Raw genomic sequence first — 15,014 nt, 5'->3', positions numbered from 1 at the left:
GGATGCTAAAGGTAAGGCCAGCTGGGAATATGTCCCAATTGAGGGGACTGGCCTGAAAAAAGCCCCTTCCAATGGCTAGAAACACAGTTCAAAAACTTGGAGTAGAGAAGAGAGGCGGAGGAAAGTCTGTATGCTGTTAAAACTGCCTTCAGGTTTAACCATCGTTTTATTTACTGATAGAACCCTGTGTCGGTCTAGGTCGAAGCCCTAGGAAGTAATATTGAGAAATAGTAGCAATAGCAATAAAGGCAAAGGGAAATTAATCTCAGCCGAGTGCTGCTCTGGGAAAGCAGGTAAGAATTATCCACTTTGTCAATGAAGTTTTCTTCTGTCAGAGCCAACAGAAGTTGAAAGTGATCAGGACTATCAGGAGCATCAGCAGGGACCTCTGTGGCTCTAAAGTGGGGTGGATTTATGCAGCATATGGAAACTCAAGGCAGCTCTTCACGGTGGAATCAGTCAGGGAGTAAGAGGTGTTTATTGGTTTCTAGTGTTCTTTTCTGCTTTTCAGCAACGTCTTTTCTCATAAAGCCTGCAAGCGGGGCTTGACAAATAAGATGTCCTGCCCGCTGTGGGTTGTCATACATTAAAGAGCCTGGCATTGGGACCTTGGAACAGAGCGATGCCAGTCAGCAAGAACACATTCTACTGTGGAGCTTGATAAATGTTTGCCAGGGGAGGAGGAAGAGAACATCAGAAAGTTCTTTCCGAGATGTGTGCGGATCATTAACTTGCAGATCAGGTCCCTGAGCATATCTGCTCTGGTTTGTGTGTGGATTTCCAGTTCTTTGAAGACTTTCCTAGATCACAAGGGGATGCAGGAAAAAGCCAGTGAGGAGCCTGACCGCTTAGCCTGAAGTAGAGGTTCCCCCTGCCCCCGGTTCTTTGGCGACATACTGTGCCCTCTTGCTTCCCCTGCTAGGAAGCTGGGCTGTGCCTGGTGGAGCAGTGAAGACCCTGGAGAAGAGTGAAGGGCATGGACACCTGATACTGCCTCCCTAGGACCTTGCCTTACCTGCCAGCCCCTCAGTGCCCTGGCTTAATTGCCTGGCTCACTCCTTAGAGGGTTCTGACTTGGAATTCAAGGTCTTGCCCCATATCCAAAGGCTGCCTGTCCTAGTGCATGTTCTAATGTTCAACACAGCTACCTCAAAATGGGGGATGCTGCAGGTGAGGAGGCTGTGACCTGTCGACAGATCCCCTGCCTGATAAGCTTACTGGTGGCAACATTTCCATTTACTGAGGACCGAGTGCTGTACCAATCTTTCTGTGCATCCTGTCATTTCTTTCTTCCGATGACCTCTCAAGTGGTAGATATCTCAATTTTGCACGCTGTTCCTTAGAGGAAATTGCAGCTCATGGAAGTCCTGTAATGTGCACAGCTACCATATCTGGGCCCTGTTATTTTGCAAATTCTCCAAATACCACCGTCCTTAGTCTTGTCACTCCCTCCCCCTCCCCTTCACTGTCTGAGGTTAAAGGACAGGTGACAATGCAGTTGAGTTCAATTGTGGTCTCTTTAATTCAGTAAGGATGTATTGGGCTCTTAGAATGTGCCAAGCACTGAGCCTGGGGCCCAGCACGCAGGATGGGCAGTAATGTTGGCACTGTCTGGGTAATGGCATGGAGCTCCTTGAGGCCAGAGATCAATGTGTGAGGCACAAGTGTCATATCACTCAAGTGGCCCTAAGTGCACCGGCAGAGGCACACTGCTCAGACAGGTGCTGGTGCTTTTTTTGGTGTTAGTGGCTAGTGGAGTAGGATGTGGTGTGGTGGACAGGCCCGGATTCACAGAGGCACTGTGAGGTGGGATCTGCAGAGTGAATGAGGGTTCAGTGGTTAGACAAGGGGAAAAGGACACTCCAGGTGGATGGCACAAAAGCTGAGAGCTCTGAGTGCATGGAAATGGTGTGCAGTGTAGCTTTGCTGGAGCATAGAGTGAGGGGAGTGAGTCTGGGAAGCTAACCAGGGGTGATTCCCTGCCTGTGGCCCCTGGAGGTGAAGATCAGGCGAACTGGCTAAGGAGGGGCCAGTTAGCCAGTTATGGGGCTGGAAGGCCTTGTGCTGCATGGATCCTGCCCTGGGAAGGAGATAAGATCTCCGAGCACAGCAGGTGGCTGTGTGTTCTGGGACTTCATGCAGTTTCCCTGACACCCAGAAGAAAGAGAGAAAACAAGGTGACCTCTGACTGAAAGGGGAAAGAATTCCAGACTAGATCTGATGAAGAAACAAAAGGGAATACTGTGAAAAATGTTTCAGACTTGCAATTCCAGGCACCTTCACCTCTCCAGTCTCTGCAGCAGCTGTGCGGGGCGGGGCCGGGGAGGGAAAGAGATACCATTCTAACTAGTGCATTGAAGGGAGAACTGTAGGTCTGCAGTTTTGAAAGTTTTTCTTTCTTTCTTTCTTTTCTTTAAATACCACAGAGACAGTGATAAAGAGCTGGGTGAGATTCAAGGGTTCTGGTTAGCAGACAGCCACTTGGCGAGTTGCTGACTTCAGCACTTGCTCTCTCCCTTCCTCAAGTGCTTTTCTCCTCCTCTGCTAAATACACAAAAAGAAGCACCCTGACATGAAATATCAATGTTTTTTGTTTTCATTTTTCCGTACTGATCTGAGTAAATCATGCCAGGGTCATTTATTGGGAAGGAAAATGTGGCATGGCAGGCGATATGCCTTGAGGTGAGTGTCATGTTTAAGCAGAGCAGACAACGGTGGGGCCGGTTTCCTCTCCCTGGGGAGCCTCTTGGAGCCTGCTGTTAGGTGCATGGGCGCTGTGGATGCACACTGGGTATCTGTTGATATACAGGCTTTCAAGGCCGGTTAAATATGGAGCGGAAACATCCCCTTTCTTTGTAGCTGCGTCAGCCCCTGAGAGTCAGCCAGAGGGGGAGAGCTGGGTTGTTCTGAGGAGGGGCTTCACAGACCAGAGTTGCTATTCTCTATCTCTTCATTCAGAGATAGAGAATACACACCAGAGTTCCTATTGAAGACTCTGAGTGAGAAGAAAGTGGGAAAGAAGAACAAAGAAGAAAGTGTGGAAAATTAAGAAGCTGTGATGATATATTTTAAGCACTTCTGTTGCTTTTCAGGTTCATTTTGTAACAGGAAGGGACCAAAACTGGTCTAGGCAGTGTCTTGGCTAAATGCTATGATACTTGTGGTGGTAGTGAATGGAATATAAAACATCCCTTTGGATGCTCAAGAATGTCATCAGTTTGCAATTTGCAGAACGGAAAATGTTTATTATAAAGTATGGAGAAATTTTTATATGCAACATTAATGCAACGGATTGTATAAAATAAATCTGGGGATTGAAAGTTTATATCCTGAGTTCCTGAGTCTCAGACCTTTAAATCAATACTCCACTCCACTGATGAGAGCAGTTTCCCAACTGATGCATCAGTACAGCCAGTCAAAACATAAAAGGAGCCCCCAGGGAGGAAGCAGGTGTGATACTAAATTCTCCTCTCAGCCTAGGGACAGCCTAGGCTCTGAATTGAATTTCTGTAACTGTAAATTCTGGAGTTAACTATGTTGGCCAGAAATTGCACTAAAAAACAGTCTCATGGTCTGGTGATCATGGTATTCATAAGGATCCCTTACAGCTTTTAATTCGTGTCCTTGGCTGCCTGATGGACAGACCTTGTGAGGTTTGTATTTGTGTCTTTAGGAGTCAGGTGTGCCAGGGCCTCTTTGCATGGGTGTTTCACGTGAGTGTGCAAACCATTGGCCACAACTGCTCTTGGAGGTTTGCCCCCAAATCAGCTGCAATGATTGGATGCTTGGCTATAAACATGGACTCAAGGTTAGGGCTTTCAAGGTAAGGGCTAAGTCCAGAGTAGATGTGTGATTAGACTAGGGTCTGGGGAGTTGTACCATAACGCCAGGACCATAGAATAGCATTGCTGATGAGACATTGGTAAGTGGAGAAATAAAGGTGCAGAGAGGACTTCTGAGGCTTTGTCTTAGGTTCCTAAGCTAAGACAGAGTGTTTCTGCATCTGTCACCCTCCCTCTTCTGAGCTTCCAGGGCCATCTAGTCCTCCTCTGCTGTCAGGAAAATGAGATTCCATTTGCCACTTTTGCCCAATGCCCACCCCCCCCACCTGTAAGCCCTTGTCTTCACATGAACGCAATCATTGCCACACAAAAGCACAACCCCTTGACGATGACAGCTGGCCGTTTGTGTCCCCAGCTGAGACAAAGACCCAGAGAGGAGAAAACTGATCCACAGGGGAGGGACATGCCTGACCTGGGAATACCTGTGTCCATTGGGGAAAGGAGAGTTAGAAAGGCAGCGGGACTGTGTGTGTCTCACAGCATCAATGAGCTAAAACCCAGACCACGCTGCCCTGCGGTTTCCTGTGCCAGGCCACGTGCTCTGCTGTTGGGCTGCATTTCTTCTGTAGTTGTCTTTCCCCCATCCCTAAGACAGGGAGGCAACACCAAGCCCAAGTAAACTCCCCCAGAAGAAGGCTGATAGAGAAGCAGGACTGTGGGCTATTCTGTAGAGAGTTCCTGGAGTCATCTGGCTGGAGAAAGGCTTTGTGAAATGCAATGTAGTGTGTTTCCTTTCTGGGTGCCCTAGGTTTCAATGAGTAGTCAGAACCAAGACACATAGTGCTATATGGTGTGTTGGGTAACTCCATGTCTGAGTCAGGGGAGATTCTGATGCCTCCAAATGCCCATGGAGTCTCTTATGGTGCCAACAAGCTATTTCTCATCCATGTGCATGAGGTCAGTTCTTCCTAAAAGCGTCTTACCCTGTAAGAAAGTGAGGCTTGTTATCCGAGTTCTGCACCACATTATGCATCAACACTAATGCATCAGTGCATTTGATTAAATGATATTTATGTTTCAGTTCAAAAATTTCCAAAAAACATAAAAAAAATTGCCTTTTGATGTCTCCTAAGGCAGCTGGCAGAGAACTAATTGCAAGGGAAATTCTCTTTGGTGAAAGTGGACATTCTGCTTAACTGAATGAGAATACCAGGGGGTGGGGAGAAATAAACATGCTTTGTTTTCCACAGAAGGGAGCTTGCATATGTCCTTGAGGAGTGTACAGATCTGGGGCAGAAAATACACAAATATGTGCTTCTACTAAGAGATCCCAAGGAGGGGCGAGTCCGTCACACTTTTCCTGAAGAAGGTGACAAGAGGAATTCAGATGGATTGTAATTACAGATGTCACACCTCAGGGGACCCCTCAACCTTGAGAAACCTCAGGGCTTAGACAAACGACATAGATACAAATCAGTGGCTCTGGTCCTCACAGACCAGCAGGTTTGAAAACATTGGGGACATTACTTGTCGTGAGCAATTCATTTTACTTGGAAATATTTGCAAGTGTTGGACTTTTCGGCATGACTTGGAGATGAGATTAAACATCACGAGAGCTTTAGAAACACCCCCAAATGGAAAATTTGTAACGCTTGAAAGGAAGCAGCAAATTCGCAAAAGGATTTCAAGGCTGTTGTTAAATCATGCTATTAGGAAAGAAAGGTCAGCTCTTGCCCGATTGGAAAATCGATGGAGCATGGCTCTGGAACTTGTCTTCCTCCTTGTGTGGACAGCGAAAGATGGCATTCCCCCTCCAGGGGCACACGGCCTATTCTGTGCCTTCTCTCAACTGTCCTTCAGTCTTCTTACCTGGCAATGAAAGGCAAAGTAGGGTTTTGTTTGTTTGTTTTTTGTTTCTGTATTTTTAAATTCACAGACTTATTTTTGTGCTCAGTTTTAGGTTTACAAAAAATTGAGTGAAAGTATCCATGTACCCCCTCTCACCACGGTTTCTCTCTGTTATTAATATCTTGCATTAGTATGGCACATTTGCTGCAATTAATGAGCCCACATGGACACATCATTATCACCCAAAGCCCACTGTTGCGCTCAGGGCTCACTCTTTGTGTTATATCTTTGATGAGTGTTGACAAGTACATAATATGTATCCACCATCACAGTATCATACAGAGCAGTTTCCCCAGCTGAAAAATCCTGTGTGCTCTGCCTATTCACCATCCCCACACCCCTCAGGCAACCACTGATCTTTTTGCCATGTCCATAGTTTTCCATTATTTAGAACATTATATAGCTAGTATCATATAGGATGCAGCCTCTTCAGATTGACTTCTAGTACTTAGTAATATGCATTTAAGTTTTCTTTATGTCTTTTCATGGCCTGATTGCTTAGTTATTTTCTTTTCCTCCCCTCTCTTCCCCTCCAGTCCCCTCCCCTTCCCCTCCTCCCCTCCCCACCTCCTCCCCTCCCCTCCCCTCCCCTCTCCTCCCCTCCCCTCTCCTCCCCTCCCCTCCCCTCCCCTCCCCTCTCCTCCCCTCCCTTCTCCTCCTCTCCCCTCTCCTCCTCTCCTCCTCTCCCCTCTCCTCCTCTACCCTCTCCTTCCCTCCCCTCCCCTCCCCTCTCCTCCCCTCCCCTCTCCTCCCCTCCCCTCTCCTCCCCTCTCCTCCCCTCTCCTCCCCTCCCCTTTCCTTCCTTCCTTCCTTCACTTCCTCCCTCCCTTCCTTTCATTCCTTTCCTTCCTTTCCTCCCTCCCCTCCCCTCTCCTCCCCTTCCCTCCCTCCCTCCCTCTGTCCCTTCCTTCCTTCCTTCCTTCCTTCCTTCCTTCCTTCCTTCCTTCCTTCCTTCCTTCCTGAATACTATTCCATTGTATGGATGTGCCATGGTTTACCTACTAATCTATTGAAGGATATCTTGGTTGCTAATGGCAAGATTTTTAATCTTATCATTATATTAGTATTACTGAACTTGAGAAGGGAAAGTGGCCAATTCAGGGAATATATAACTATTTATAGTCTCCTTTTTAAAAATAAAACAAGACTTTTGTCAGTTTATAAAAGAAATAAGGTTGAACCATATGAAACTGCCAATATTTAATCCTTTTTTCACATACAAAAATAGTAGTTTCATATGGTTCAACACAGCATATGCTCACAGTATATAGCTCACATACAGAAATGTAGAATATTGAAAGTGAAACATAGGATTTTTTTGTAGGTAAGGAAATACAAAATTAATGTAAAAGTATTTTCTGCCTCAAAGTCCAGTCAGACTAGTTTCAACCCCATAGCTAGTTTTAGTCTTTTTAATCCCAGAAAGAGGTGAACTCATTACATGCTGTGGGTGGATAGCAACACTGGTGGATTTTGAAGCAACCCACCCGGACATGGAGTTATGGCCCCTCTGCTGTGCAGCGGCCCTCCTGATGAAGTTAGCTGGTGCTCATAGCTATCCAATTTATTGACAAGCCAGTGGACACCAGGGCACAGGGCTGGCCTCCTATAGCTTCCTTGTCTGTGGGCTATAAGGGAGAGCTTCGATTTCTCAGGCTAAGACAAAACATGGCAGAATATGCTGCTCAGTGTAGTGAAAAGTGTGCTGGTCTTAGAGTCAGTAGTTGGTCAATAGCTATTATTTAAAAAAATCTATGTTCTGAGTTCTGGAGATTTAGCAGTGAGCAATTCAGACTATTCCCTGCCCTCAACAAGCTTATATTGCAGAATGCTGGATGTGGGTGTGGGGAACTACATGAGCAGAAGATGACCCAACTCAGCCATGAGCCAGGACAAAGGACCTGTGTGACCTTGGCTGGTTGCTCAGCCTCTCTGAGCCTTAGGGTTTTTGGAGGATCAGAGGAGATGGGCTATTCATAGTATACATGAAATCACTTTGTAAATTGTACATTACTCTCTCAGTGTAGTTTCTGTGGTTATCTGTTTTCAAACTATAACCCTCTGCTTTGGAAGCGGGATTTCCCAGGCTTAAGTACTTTGGAGCTCCTAGGAGCGCTTCCATGTTACCTCTTATTCCATCATGATTTTGGAACCTGGTCACATCTGTGCTCCCCTGCACTCTCTGGATGCCATCCCATGCTCCTCCAGTCCCTTCTGAACATCTGTTCCCTGAGTGGGTTCTGGATATTTTTTCTAGAAGTTTTATTATTTTAGGTTACACAGTTAGATTTATAATCCATCTTGAGTTAATTTTTAATACGGTGCTGATATAGATCAAAGTTAATTCTTTTGCTTATGGATATCCAGTTGCTTCAGCATCTTTTATTGGAAAGAGCAGCCTTTCTCCATTGAATTACCTTTGCTTCTTTTTCAAAATCAATTGACCATATAAATGTGAATCTCTTTCTGGCCACTGTGTTCTGTTTTCATTAATCTGTTGGTGTATATTGATAGTAATACCACACTGTCTTGATTACCATAGCTTTTTGATAATCTTGAAGCAGGTAGTGTAAGTCCTCTATCTCTATTCTTTGCTTTCACGGTTGTTTTGGCAATTCTAAGTGCTTTGCATGTTCAAATGCATTGTAGAATCTGTTTGTCAAATTCTACAAAAAATGGCTACAGAGGTTTTCATTGGAATTGCATGGAATCTGTAAGTAACTTGTCAGATAATTGACATCTTAACAATATCGAGTCTTTAATCCATAGTATTAATATATCTCTCAATTTTTTTGTTTTCAATTTCTCTCAACAATGTTTTATATTTTTTAGTGTATAGGTCTTGCACATATTTTGTCAGATTTATCCCCAAATATTTCATATTTCTGATAGTATTATAAATGGTATTTAAACAATTAAATTATAAATGTTATTCTTTAAAATTTAAATTCTCTATGATCACACCACTGCATTCATTCCGGGTGACAGAATGAGATCCATCTTTTTAAAAATATCAATTTCTAATTTTGTGTTGCTAGTATGTAGCAATGCAATTGGTTTTAGATATCAATCTTGTATCCTGAAACATTGCTAACCTACTAATTAGATCTAGAAGCTTTTAAAACCATTGTTAGCTACCAATTAGATCTAGAAGCTTTTAAAATAGATTCTGTATTTTCTACTGCTACAATCATGTTGTTTGAGAATAAAAACAGGTTTTTTTCTTTATTTTGTGGAAATAAATGAAGACCATCCAAATGAAAACAAACAAAGGGTATTTATTCAGAGCTTGCTATAGCAAGAAAGTCAGCCACAATCATTTGTGTTTAACAGAGACTCAAAGGCAGGCAGGGGAGTGGGGAAGCTTCATGGTGGAAAAGAGAGGGAATCATGTATGCCTTGACTGGAAGTGATTGGCATGGGGAAGCTTTAGGTGGGTTAACTAGAAGTGGGGCAGTGTACATGACTGGTTTGGGGTGGATATTTGGCTTTTTTTCCAGTTGGTTCTAAGTTGGAAGTGGGAGCAATATGAGAAAAGCTGTCAATTACTCATTATATTCTGGCTGTTCTGTGCTGATTGCTACAGGAGTTATTGTTTGGCTTTCTGGGCTGTCTGCTACACAGTAGTTTGCCTTCCTGGACTCATTACTGCAGATAGTAGGTTGGCTTCCCAGGCTGATTGCTACAGTTTGTGGGTCAGAGTACTATTTGTTTTTAATTTTTAATTTTTGTGGGTACACAGTAGGTATGTATATTTATGGGGTACATGAGATATTTTGATACAGGTATACAATGCATAGTAATTACATCAGGGTAAATGGGGTCTTCATCTCCTCATGAATTTGTCTTTTCTTTGTGTTACAAACAGTCCAATTATACTCTCCTAGTTATTTTAAAATGTATAATAAATTATTGTTGACTCTAGTCACCCTGTTGTGCTATCTAATTTTTGTTTTTATATATGGTCTGACCATTGTCCATTTGCATATTCAGTCTTTCATTTTGCAATTTTGATGCACTGAATTTCTTTTTCTTGCCTTATCATGCTGGCTAGAACTTCCCAGTACAATATTGCATATAGAAAGGGTGACAGTAGACACCTTTGCCTAATTCATCTTGGAAAAAACATTCAGTCTTTCACCATTAAGTACAACGCTAGCCATAGGTTTTCATAGGTGCCTTTTACAGGGGTGAGGAAGTTTCCTGCTATTCCTAGTTTGCTGAAAGTTTTCTTTTTTAAATCAGTTTATGTTTGAGTTTCTCACATGCTTTTTTTTGGCATCTATTCCACAGTTGCAATGTTGATGTGAGTTTTCTTCTCCCTTCTTTGCCTTCCCTCTCTCCTCCCTCCCTCACTCCCTTCCCTCCCTTCCCTTCCTTTCCCTTCTCCTTCCTTCCCTCCCTCCCTCCTTTCCTTCCTCCCTCCCTCCCTCCCTCCCTTTCTCTCTCTCTTTCTGTAGATATGATAAATTCTATTAATTGATTTTTAAATGTTAAATCTACCTTGGATTCCTGGGACAAATGTCCCTTGGTCATGATGTGTTATTCATTGTATATGTCCTTATATTTGATTTGCTAAAAATTTGTTAAGAATTCTTATATCTATGTTCATGAATGATATCAGTTTGTGTGTTTTTTTTTCCTTGTAATGTCCTTGTTTTTGATATCAGAATATTACTGGCATCAGAATGAGTTGGAAAGTATTCCCTCTTTTTCAATTTTGGGAAGAGTTGGTGTACAATTGGTGTTTTTTTTTTTTTGTTAATGTTTGGTAGAATTTCTTAGTGAAACCATTCAAATGTGATGTTTCCTTTGTGAAAAGATTTTAACCACAAATTTAATTTCTGTCACCCAGCTGAGATTGTGCAGTGGTGCAATCTCAGCTCACTGCAAGCTCTGCCTACTGGGTTCACGCCATTCTTCTGCCTCAGCCTCCCGAGTAGCTGGGACTACAGGCACCCGCCACCACGCCTGGCTAATTTTTGGTATTTTTTAGTAGAGACGGGGTTTTGCCATGTTAGCCAGGATGATCTCGATCTCCTGACCTCGTGATCCACCTGCCCCGGCCTCCCAAAATGCTGGGATTACAGGCGTGAGCCACCGTGCCCAGCCTATTTATTCTTAAGTAAGCTTTGGTAGTTTGTTTTTTCAGGTAATTTGCTCATTTCATCTAAGTTGTAGAATTAATTGGCAGAGTCATTTATAATATTACCTGATTATTATTTTAATATATGTAGAAGGAGTCATGTTTTTTTATCTCTCATTCCTGATATTCATGATTAGTGTCTTTTCTCTATTTGTTTCCCCACTGGTCTGACTAGAGATTTATCAGTTTTACTGATCTCAGAGAACCAGCTTTTGCTTTCATTGATTTTCTCTTTTGTATTTCTATTTTTGTTTTCTTGATTTCCACTCTAATACTTATATTTTTTCCTTTCTTCTGCTTTCATGAGGATTAATTTATAGTAGTCCTCCTTATCCATGGTTTTGCTTTCCACAGTTTCAATTACCCTCAGCCAACCATGGTCTGAAAACATTACAAGGAAAATTCCAGAAATGAACAATTCATAAGGTTTAAGTTGCATTCTTTCCTGAGCAGCACATGAAACCTCACACCATCCAGCTTCATCCCGCCCTGGCTGTGAATCCTCCCTTTGCCCAGTGTCTCTGCACTGTGGGTGCTCTCTGCCTGTGAGTCACACTTGTAGACCTCATGGGTTGTCAGATCCACTGATGAGGCCTCACCATGCTTGCGTCCAAGTCACCCTTACTTGACTTAATAATGGCTCCAAAACACAAAAGTAGTGGTGCTGGCAACTCAGATACGCCAAAGAGAAGCTGTAAAGTGTTTCCTTTAAGTGAAAACATGAAAGTTCTCAACTTAATAAGGACAAAAATTGTATGCTGAGGTTGCTAAGATTTACACAAGAATAAATCTTCCATCCATGAAATTGTGAAGTAAAAGAAATTTTTGTTACTTTTGCTGTCTCATTTCAAACAACAAAAGTTATGACCACAGTGTGTGATAAGTGCTTAGTTAAGATGGAAAGGCGTTAAATTTATTGATGGATGACATGGACAGAACATGTTCTGATTGACAGCCATGGGGATTGGCACTATCTGTAGTTTCAGGCACCCACTGCGGGTCTTGGAACCTATTCTATAAAAGAAGACTGCCGTACTGTTCTTTTTCTAGTTTTATAAGGTGCAAGCTGAGGTCATTGATTTCAGATCTTTCTTCTTTTCTATTATAAGCATTTAGTGCTGTAAATTTGGGATGGCATTTCAAAGTCTCCATATAATGAATACGGAGTGTTAAAATTGATTGGGACACTTGAAATTCTCATGCTCTATCTTTACATTTTACAGTTAAGGAAACATATATTAGTCAGCATTTTACAATTAATTTATGTACCACTCTTGGTGTTTATTGAAAAAATTTCTCGGGTGAAACCAGTTTTGGAATGTTACCTATCTTTATATTCAGAGACAGACTCTGTCTGTTCTGTTTTAATCTTGTTAACTGAATCCAAAATTACATTCTAGTTACTCTTTGTGGACCTAGAACAGCCTTCAGTGAAATGCAATCCCAATTTTCTTCTGTAAGCACAGTCTGTTTGTTCCCATCTATCCTAGGGTCCAGAATTCTTGAGGAAGGGGAATTTCATTAGACATACTAAGCCAAAAGAAGATGTCACACTGAAGAAGGTGGCTGTGTGAATTCTGACCCGTAAGTTGGGAGGCACAAGGACTGAATGAGGATGGTTAATGAACGGATGTTCACAGAAGGAGATGCTGAGATTTCACAAGAGAATAACCAGAACGTGCATGCTAGCTGTTCTTTGTTTTGGTAGCAATAACTCAACCAAAATACTTCACATTCCAGATTACTTAAGCAGGTATATTTTGACCCTTGTTTGTATATGGTATGCATCAGAGGTTTGAAGAATGAATGAATGAATGAATGAATGAATGTCATGTACTTCTGTGTACTATTTACCTTCTATAATTCATAACCGTTCAACTTTTCTCATAGCTGAAATATAGCATAACTTGTTTTTCTTTTTTTGGTAGAATTGGTTTAATCTAGTAAAAAAAACTATGAATATTAATAGGACTCAAACCTTTGTCAATTTCCTTTCTCACTTTGGCCCAGTTTTGTAAATTCACTCTCAGCAGAGAGGAGTAAGATTAGAAATACCAGAAATTGGATTGAAATGTGACTTAGAATCAACACATCACCCCCTTGTTGAAGTCCAGAAGAAAGGGCTGTGCAGAAGAGAACAGATGGTTCTGTTTAAGGCACAAATTTCTTCTGGCTTCCTAATTCAGCAAGGAAGAAAGGAATCCGCAGCCACAGCCTCCCCTTGGCTGCTGTGTTTTGTCATGGAAGTCAGAAACAACTGCAGTGGGCTGTCGAGGAGCTGAAGGCAGCTAAACCCTCTCTCCTTTAAAAAAAAATAAAGGTCATCATTTTCCACCCTTATTAACCAGTTTTCAGAATCTTAGTACATTTCTATGAAACAGCAAATTAGTTAGCAGGTAAAAAAAAAGTGGGCCAGGCTTATTTGAAATCTAGCTAAGAGCAGATGGTGGGAGGGAAAGGGTTATGCATGGTACTGCATAATGTGGTGCCCAATAACGTTAGGATGAAGACTTTATTATTTTTCCTGGATGAGAAAATGTCCAGCCTGAATGCATGACTACACTGGTTAAACACTTCTCAGTAGTTTTGGACTAACTTTATATGTGCATATTTATCTGTAGGCTGACTTTTGTGAAGAGACTGAATCAAAATTAGATTGTCAAAAATGATGAGGGTCAGGAAGAAATTATAGAATCCTGACCATGTGTTTGAGAAAGACAAGCAGAACTGAGTTTGACAGACACTTCTGTTTCTTTTGCTTTAACTTCAGTCTGAGACAGTGAGACTAATTAATATACCAGAGGTAATCATTTCAAACCAAGGAGCGTTTTTTGGACACCTACAGTACATTGTACCTTGTTAGAATACAGAAGATCTAACATGCATTGTTCTTTGCCAAAGGGTTGTGGTTTGGAACCACATGAGACAAGCTGGGCAGTTATTAATCTGTCTTTTATGAATTGCCGAAATGAAAATCAGAAAGGGCTAAACTATGTGGCCAAGACAATGAGAGCTGTGAGAGGTCAGTATAGGATGAAATTAGTGTTCTGGAGATACAGGAGAAGATTTCAGAGACGGGTCAGTCTTGCAATAGACATTGAAGGGTCTGTTTACATATACATAGTCTAGTATATCAAAGGGAGGCATATGTGTATCCCAGGAACTGGGGTGAGAATCAGCAAATGCTTAGAAGCATCAATATGCAATGCGTGATCTTGGGTGCTAGGAAAACGTATCCTGCAGTCCAGCACTGGAGTTAAGACTTTAGTCTCTGAAGTCAGAAAGCCTGGGTTCAAATCCTGGCTCTATACAGTGTGTACTTGTACAAGTTAAATATTATTTAACCTCAGAATGCAGAATGTTAAAAGTTCATAATATGTTTTTCAACTCAGTCTATGCAAGCCACCTCTCTTATTATTTACTGACTTATGTACTTTTATCATCACACCCTGGGATGGATTTGACCTTAGGCAAGGCAGCTCTCTGCAGCTCAGGGGATCCCTGAAAAGGCTGGGGTCTGTCAAACCCCAGGAGCAGGGGTAATGATTCTCTGTTGAATGGGGATCGGGGCAGTGTGTCTTCACGTCCATCAAACTGATGGAACTCTGAGTTTTAAGGGTCTATGTATGGATTCTGCCAAATTTTCTAGATAAATGTTTGTTATTATTTGCAAACAATACGTTTTAGCTCTTCCCTTCCTATTCTTAGATCTCTTTCTTTCTTGGCAGGGAACTCCAGTGCTATATTCGGCAGCAGTAGTGATAGTGGCCATATTTTTCTTGTTTCTAGTCTTTAAAAGAATGCTATCAATATTTCCGTATTAAGTATAATGGTTGTTATAGATTTTTCATATAACCTGTATGGAGAGAAGAACAGCCCTATCTTTCCCTAGCTACTTGAATTTTTAAAATATTATAAATAGGTGCCGGATTTTGTCAAATGATTTTTCTGCATTGATTTAGATATGTAGTTTTTCTTCTGTTAGTCTATTAATGTGGTGAATAATATTGATTTTTTAATGTTGTGCTATGTTTGCGTTACTAATTAATCCATGATTGATCATGATATATTATTTAAAAAAAACACAATGTTGTATTCAGTTTTACTTAAGGGTTTTGGCATCAACATTTAAAAGCAATGGACCTATCAACCTCATAAAATGATCTGGGCATTTGAAC

At 41.9% G+C, this 15,014-nt stretch overlaps 1 protein-coding gene across 6 annotated transcripts in view; it reads left to right on the top strand.

Moving 5' to 3' along the window:
* The window catches only part of ZMAT4 (zinc finger matrin-type 4), a 380,296-nt gene that overhangs the window by 103,757 nt on the left and 261,525 nt on the right, over positions 1 to 15,014 (top strand). The window contains exon 2 of one of the 6 annotated variants that reach the window (XM_063817048.1): positions 12,327 to 12,420. The exons of the other annotated variants lie outside the window; for them this stretch is intronic. The gene's annotated coding sequence lies outside the window, so the exon portion shown is untranslated. The remainder of the gene's footprint in view (positions 1 to 12,326; positions 12,421 to 15,014) is intronic. 6 annotated transcript variants of the gene reach the window in all.

This window comes from Pan troglodytes, chromosome 7, assembly GCF_028858775.2.
Source record: "Pan troglodytes isolate AG18354 chromosome 7, NHGRI_mPanTro3-v2.0_pri, whole genome shotgun sequence".
NCBI lineage: Eukaryota > Metazoa > Chordata > Mammalia > Primates > Hominidae > Pan > Pan troglodytes.
This window is presented reverse-complemented; position numbering and strand designations above follow the sequence as displayed.